The sequence below is a fragment of the Salvelinus sp. IW2-2015 genome, unplaced genomic scaffold, assembly GCF_002910315.2.
Source record: "Salvelinus sp. IW2-2015 unplaced genomic scaffold, ASM291031v2 Un_scaffold2226, whole genome shotgun sequence".
NCBI lineage: Eukaryota > Metazoa > Chordata > Actinopteri > Salmoniformes > Salmonidae > Salvelinus > Salvelinus sp. IW2-2015.
In genome coordinates, this window is record NW_019943556.1 from 98,467 (window position 1) to 105,355 (window position 6,889).

Here is a 6,889-nt window from a genome sequence, read left to right on the forward strand (position 1 = left end):
CAGCCTACCGTCACATCTCAGAGAGAGACAAATACTACAGCCTACCGTCCAGTTCAGACGAGCCAAATACTCAGCCTACCGTACATTCCACGGGGCCAATACTACGCCTACGTATACTGCTCAGCGGAGACAAATACTAGCAGCCTACCGTACATCTCAGACGGGGCAAATACCTACAGCCTACCGTATATCTCAGACGGAGAAAAATACTACAGCCTACCGTACTCTCAGACGGGGCCAAATACTACAGCCTACCGTACATCTCAGACGGAGACAAATAGCTACAGGCCTACCGTACATCTCAGACAGAGACGAAATACTCAGCCTACCGTAGCTCTCAGACGAGAACAAATACTACAGCCTACCGTACCATCCAGACAGAAACAAAATACTACAGCCTACCGATACTCTCAGACAAGAGACAACAATACTCAGCCTTACCGTACATCTCAGAGCGGAGACAAACTACACAGCCTACCGTACATCTCAGAGGGGCAAATACTACAGCTTACCGTACAATCTCAGACGAGAGCAAATACTACAGCCGTTACCGTAACATCTCAGACGAGCCAAATACTACAGCCTACCGTCACTTCAGACGAGCAATCACACGCCTACCGTACATCTCAGACGAGACCAAATACTACAGCCTACCGACATACTCAGCAGAGACAAATTACTGCAGCCTACCGACATCTCAGCGGGAGCCACATACTACAGCCTACCTAAACTCTCAGCAGAGACAAATACTACAGGCCTACGTACATTCTCAGAGGGACCAAATACTACAGCTACGCGCCATCTCAGACAGAAACAAATACTACGAGGCCTAACCGTACATCGCAAGAAGGAGCAAATACTACAGCCTTACCGTACATCTCAGACGAGAGACAAATATACAGCTACCGTACATTTCAGACGAGCACAAATACTACAGCCCACCGCTAATCTAGCGGAGGACAACTACTACAGCCTACCGTACATCTCAGAGATAGACAAAGCTACTCCAAGCCCTACCCGTAACTCTCGCACAGAGCCACAAATACATACAGGCCCCTACCGTACATTCAGACAGACAAATACTACACGCCTACATACATCGGCCGACCGGGACAAATACTCCAGCCTACCGTACATCCTCACAGGACAGAGTACTACAATTACACTCTAGCAGACATACTACCCACGTACATCTCAGACAGAGACAAATACTACAGCCTACCGTACATCTCACGACAAAACTGAGCTACAAATCTACAGAGCCATTACTAGGCCTACCGTACAGGGTAGCCATCTACAGCTACATCAGGACAGACAAATATTAAGCCTACCGTTACATACAGACAGAGACAATACTACAGCCTACCATACATCTCAGACAGGCAAATAATAACAGCCTACCTTTACATCTCACGAAGCAAATACTACGCCTACCGTACATGTCTTTCTTTACGCGGTGGTATAGCGATGCTTACCTAGCCCTGTCTCTGTCCGCCCAGTTTTTTGAAGCCTAGATCAGTGCATTATCCCAGAAACCTACAGTATGTGCATGCATCACAAGTTACACACTATTCCCTATTAGTACACTGTTTGCCCAGAGACCCATGTCAAACAGTGTACTATAAGCGGTAATCTGTTGCCGTTTTGGGAGGCACTTATAAGTTAGATCACCAATTTATTTAAGAATGTGAAATGTCAGAATAATAGTAGAGAGAATGACTTTCAGCTTTTTTTTATTCTTTCATCACATTCCAGTGGGTCAGAAGTTTCATACACTCAATTATTATTTTAAATGAGAGGTAGAGAGAGGGACAAAGGTAAAGGGAGGGAGGAGAGGATGGAGATAAGGGAGAGGGGAGAAGTTGAGAGTGTTTTTGAGAGAGGGTAGATTTAAGCTATGACGGAGGTTGGTTAGTGTCGGGCGTATTAGGACTGTAAGACCTGTGTAATTGCAGTTTGGTTTTAAAGTTTGCAAAACAGATTTTTAAACCATCTGGCTTCTGAATGATTTAGGAGGGACATTTATATGGTAATATACCGTTTGCTGGGGATAGATAGTAATACATTTACAGCATGTCAAATATCTGAAGGCTTACCCACACACACACACACAAACAATGTTCACAATGTTGATGATGTGCGGTAAAGCCCTGCACAGTAATACATTTTTATTCCGAGCCCTACCCTTACCTTCGACGTTCAGGGCCTATCGTACCCAGGCCYATTGCTTCTGCCAAATTAAAGGCCTTGCCCTGCCCGAAACCCGAAGTCATAAATAACTTCCTCCGTTAGGAGCAGCTAATGGATTTACTATCGGTCTGTCACTCTGTAACGGAGACACTGGGAGTAGAGAAGCAGGTGCTGGGGGTGAGTTTAATAATACAAGGCAAGAGTAGCATCTGGACATGAAACACATAACTACTACTGCCTAGAGAATGGAACTAAGGGAGTGACAGATAAAGGGGAGGTAATCAGTGAACTTATGGAGTCCAGGTGTGTCTCATGATGAGGCGATTGTGCGCATAACGATGGTGCCAGGTGTCCGTAATGATGGTTATTAGAGCCAGTGATTAGTAAACCGGCAACTTCGAAAGCCGGAGAGGTGGGTGTAGACGTGACAGTACCCCCCCCCCCCCAACACCGCAGGATGATGCCGGCCAGGGGGACGGCCTCGAGGGCGAGGCGCGAGCCAGTCCGGACGGCGAAGGTGGAAATCACGGATGATGTTGGGATCCAGAATGTCCTCCACCGAAACCCAACACTGCTCCTCTGTACCATACCTCTCCCAGTCCACCAGGTACTGGAGACAACCCCCATGACGTCGGGAGTCCAGTAGGCATCTGACGGCATAAGCGGGACCAAATTTAAGGCCTTGCCCTGCCCGAAACACAAAATAACTTCATCCGTTTATTAGCTGCTCCTCATCTGTCTGTCACTCTGTAAGGGAGACGCCGGGAGTCTAGAAGCAAGTGCAGGGGGTGAGTTTAATAATAGAAGACAAGAGTAGCTTCTGGACATGAAACACATAACTAATACTGCCTGGGGAATGGAACTAAGGGAGTGACTGGGGCCGACCCCCACGACGTCGGGAGTCCAGTAGGTATCTGACGGCATAGGAGGGACCTCCCTTGATGTCCAGGGGAGGTGGAGGGGTGTCATGGGGGACAGCCTCAGCCAGGGGACCAGGAACCAACTGCCTGAGAAGGGAGACATGAAAGGAAGGTGAGATGTGGTAGTCACTGGGGAGCTGTAATCTATACGTCACCTCGTTGACCCTCCGGAGAACCTTGAACAGCCCCACAAACCAGGGGCTCAGCTTCTTGCAGGGCAAGTGGAGTGGGAGGTTCCTGGTGGAGAGCCAGACACGATCACCAGGTTGGAACACAGGAGCCTCCCAGCGGTGGCGATCCTCCTGCTCCTTCTGATGGTGGACAGTGCGTTTGAGTCTCACGTGGGCATCGCTCCACACTTCTTATGCGTGCCTGAAGCACTCATCCACCACAAGAGCTTTGGTCTGGCCCGGGATCCAAGGAGCCAGGGCAGGCTGATAACTCAGAACACACTGGGAGTCAGCTCAGTGGAAGAGTGGCGTAATGAATTCTGCCCAGGGAAGGAATCGGGCCCACTCCCCCTGCCGGTCCTGGTTGTGGCTCCTCAGGGACCTCCCAGCTCCTGGTTCATCCTCCCCGACTGCCCGTTAGACTGAGGCATATACCCGGAAGTGAGGCTGACCGTGACCCCAAGCTTCTCCATGAAGGCTCTCCATACCAGTGATGTGAATTGGGGGCAATGGTCAGAGACGATGGCCTTTGAAAGGCCATAATGCCGGAAGACCTGCTGGAACAGTGCCTCAGCGACCTGGAGAGCAGTAGGGAGACCAGAGAAAGGGATCAAAAACGAATGGATTTAGATCAACTATCCACAACCACCAAAATGATGGTGAAACCGTCAGAGGCGGGGAGATCAGTGACAAAATCAATGGATAGATGAGACCAGGGACGTTGAGGCAAGGGGGATGGAGTTTCCCTGCTGGAGCGTGCCGGGGGGATTTAGTTTGGGCACACACAGAACAAGAGTTGACGTAGCGAATAATGTCCTGCGCCRAGGTGGGCCGCTAATACTTCTCGGAGAGAGGATTGAATAGTACGGGTGATCCCTGGATGTCCAGCGACAACAGCTGTGTGTGCCCAGGTCAGCAACCTATCCCTTATCCTCGTGGGAACGTAGATGCACTCAGGGGGGAAGGTTCCTTCTCCAGAGCCTGGCGAATGTACACATCTACGTCCCAGACCACAGGGGCTATGACTCGAGAGAGGACGGGAAAGCAGTTCCTCCAGCATTCCGGTGACCTGTCCGTGATTATCATCCTCGACCATGAGATGGTGGGGTTATGTCGTTGGAGCCATGGGAGGCCCAAAGATTATCTTGTGAGCTGGTGCACTAATGATGAATAAGGGAATGCGTTCCTTATCAATCAACTCCACGGTGAGGGTGAGTGGTGAGGTGATGTGCGTGATGGTTCCAGGATCCTAGTGGCCAATTATCAGGGCTTGAAGCGGAAACGTAGAGGAGAGCGGCTATGAGGAGATGTTCAGAGAATAATAAAAGTAAAGGGAGAAGCGATGAGTGTACCGACGCTCCCGAAGTAGGTTATCTAAATGGATGGCCATCGCGATGAGTGCGTCCAAGGAGAGGTTGTTGTCTCGACGTGCCAGTTCCGTCTGGCCCTCCTCTCGCAGTCCTCTTCTGAATAGCGTACAGAGAGCTGTCTCATTCCATCCGCTGGATGCTGCTACTGTCCAGAAGGTCATCCTGCCATAATTGGAATAGGCACTCTCCCTCCTCTCTGTCCTCCGGTGGATGATCGAAAATACCTCTGAACACAGCCATAACCCTCGCATACGAAGCCAGTAGGATGAGAAATGCCCGTGGCAACCTTGGACCTCTCAATGGTGGAAGCTCCCACCTGGTGCGCAAAATCTGGTGTAAAAGGGAGCACTGGAGTAGGAAGCCATGGCATTTAGATGGGGTTCCGTCATATTTGTCCGGGAGAGACAAATGTGCATTTCTGACCTGGGGGACTGCTGAATAGACTGGTGTTCTGGCTCGCTGGGTCGACTGGTGGTAGAGTATCCTCTGCTTGTTGAAGGRAACGCCTCTCGAACATCCTCCATAGCCGTCACCAGTTGTGCCAGCTGGTCGTGGTGCTGACAAAGTAGGTATCCCTGTTCGTCGACCGTCTGGGAGATGTCCTGATTCCCTGTTGCTTCCATTTGTGCGAGGCAGTATTCTGTATCGGAGACGCTGGGAGTTGAGCAGCATGTGCGGGGGGGGAGTTTAATAACACAAGAAATATGGAACGATTCAAAACAAGAGTCTCATCTGCACATGAAACACATAACTAATACTGCCTTGATAATGGAACTAAGGGAGTGACAGATATAGGGTTTGGCTGCTCTGCCAGAGACAGTAGATAAAGAGGGAGATAGGAATCCCTTTGGGCAATGAATAGATGGAGGTATAATTCCCCAACCAGCAATCACATTCACATGGTCATGCTGCGTAACACGTTTGTTAGGCTAATCGTCACGCAATCTCTTCTCAATGTCAGGGTATGAGTCGAGAAATTGGCTTATTTTCCTCTAAAGTACATTATGTCACGATTCCAAAGCTATACAATATTACAGATAGCAAATTAATTGTCTCACATCTCGGGAAAATATTTATAATATTGTATTTGTTGTTGACGAAATACATGCTAATGTTGTGTTTTTGAGCTAGTGCTGTATTGACTCCCATTCACTCCTTGAAGGAGAGCTCTCCTTGTCCCAGAAMTTTCCAGATATGACMGTACTGTGCAGCACGAACAAATGGCTCAGCTTCAAATTGTTAGTGATCAAATTAYTGTTACCCGAGCCCTACCCGTACCCGAGTTATAWWTWTTTTTTAAAGGCCCTAACTGGCCCTAACCCGATTTATAATGTCAGGGTCTGTCGGGCTCGGGTCGGGTAGCAGAGCTCTACTTTGCGGTTAATCATAACGCTTATTAAAATATATTTTTCACCTCTGTGTACAGGCAGTATGAGACAGTGGTACCAGTAGAAGACCCCATAGTGACGGAGGTGACCTCCACTCTGCAGGAATGGGCCTTGCTATGGAAGCAGCTTTACGTGGTGAGTACAGTACAACTCGGATCTTGTCCCACTATTTCATAACAGAGTAATAATAATAATAATATTATATTATTGTATTTATTAACGTTGCTGCGTCTAATTTGTGTAATCTTGAGTGTGTGGCATGTCACTATGGAGATCCAGGATTAACAAGACATGTTCGTATCATACTCTAAAATGCTGTATGTACGGTTCTATGATATGATTCCTGGATGGCATACCAGTAGAGGTATATCAAACTTTTTTTATCTACTCAAAGATGCACCATGTTTTATCTACTCCTATAAAATGGTAGACAATAAGGTACTCAGCAAAAATGTCTGATTTCACTATTACTGAAAAAAGGACCCAGGTGGTAAGTATAAAGCAAGTCTCTTGGGGGTTTTCTCTATAAGCTTGGCACATCTAGCCACTGGGATTTTTTCCCATTCGTGGATGCAAAACTGCTCSAGCTCCTTCAAGTTGGATGGGTTTTGCTGGTGTACAGCAATCTTGAAGTCATACCACCGATTCTCAATTGGATTGAGGTCTGGGCTTTGACGAGGCCATTCCAAGACATTTAAATGTTTCCCCTTAAATCACTTGAGTGTTGCTTTAGCAGTATGCTTAGGGTTATTGTCCTGCTGGAAGGTGAACCTCTGTCCCAGTCTCAAATCTCTTGAAGACTGAAACAGGTTTCCCTCAAGAATTTCAGTGTATTTAGCGTCATCCATCAT

The 6,889-nt window shown here is 48.1% G+C and overlaps 1 long non-coding RNA gene across 1 annotated transcript in view; it reads left to right on the forward strand.

The window, feature by feature from the left end:
- The window catches only part of LOC112073318 (uncharacterized), a 76,423-nt gene extending 70,264 nt beyond the window's left edge, over window positions 1-6,159 (forward strand). Inside the window, exon 4 of the long non-coding RNA XR_002894500.2 lies at window positions 6,077-6,159. This is a non-coding gene — a long non-coding RNA (uncharacterized lncRNA). The remainder of the gene's footprint in view (window positions 1-6,076) is intronic.
- Window positions 6,160-6,889: the final 730 nt, after the last annotated feature.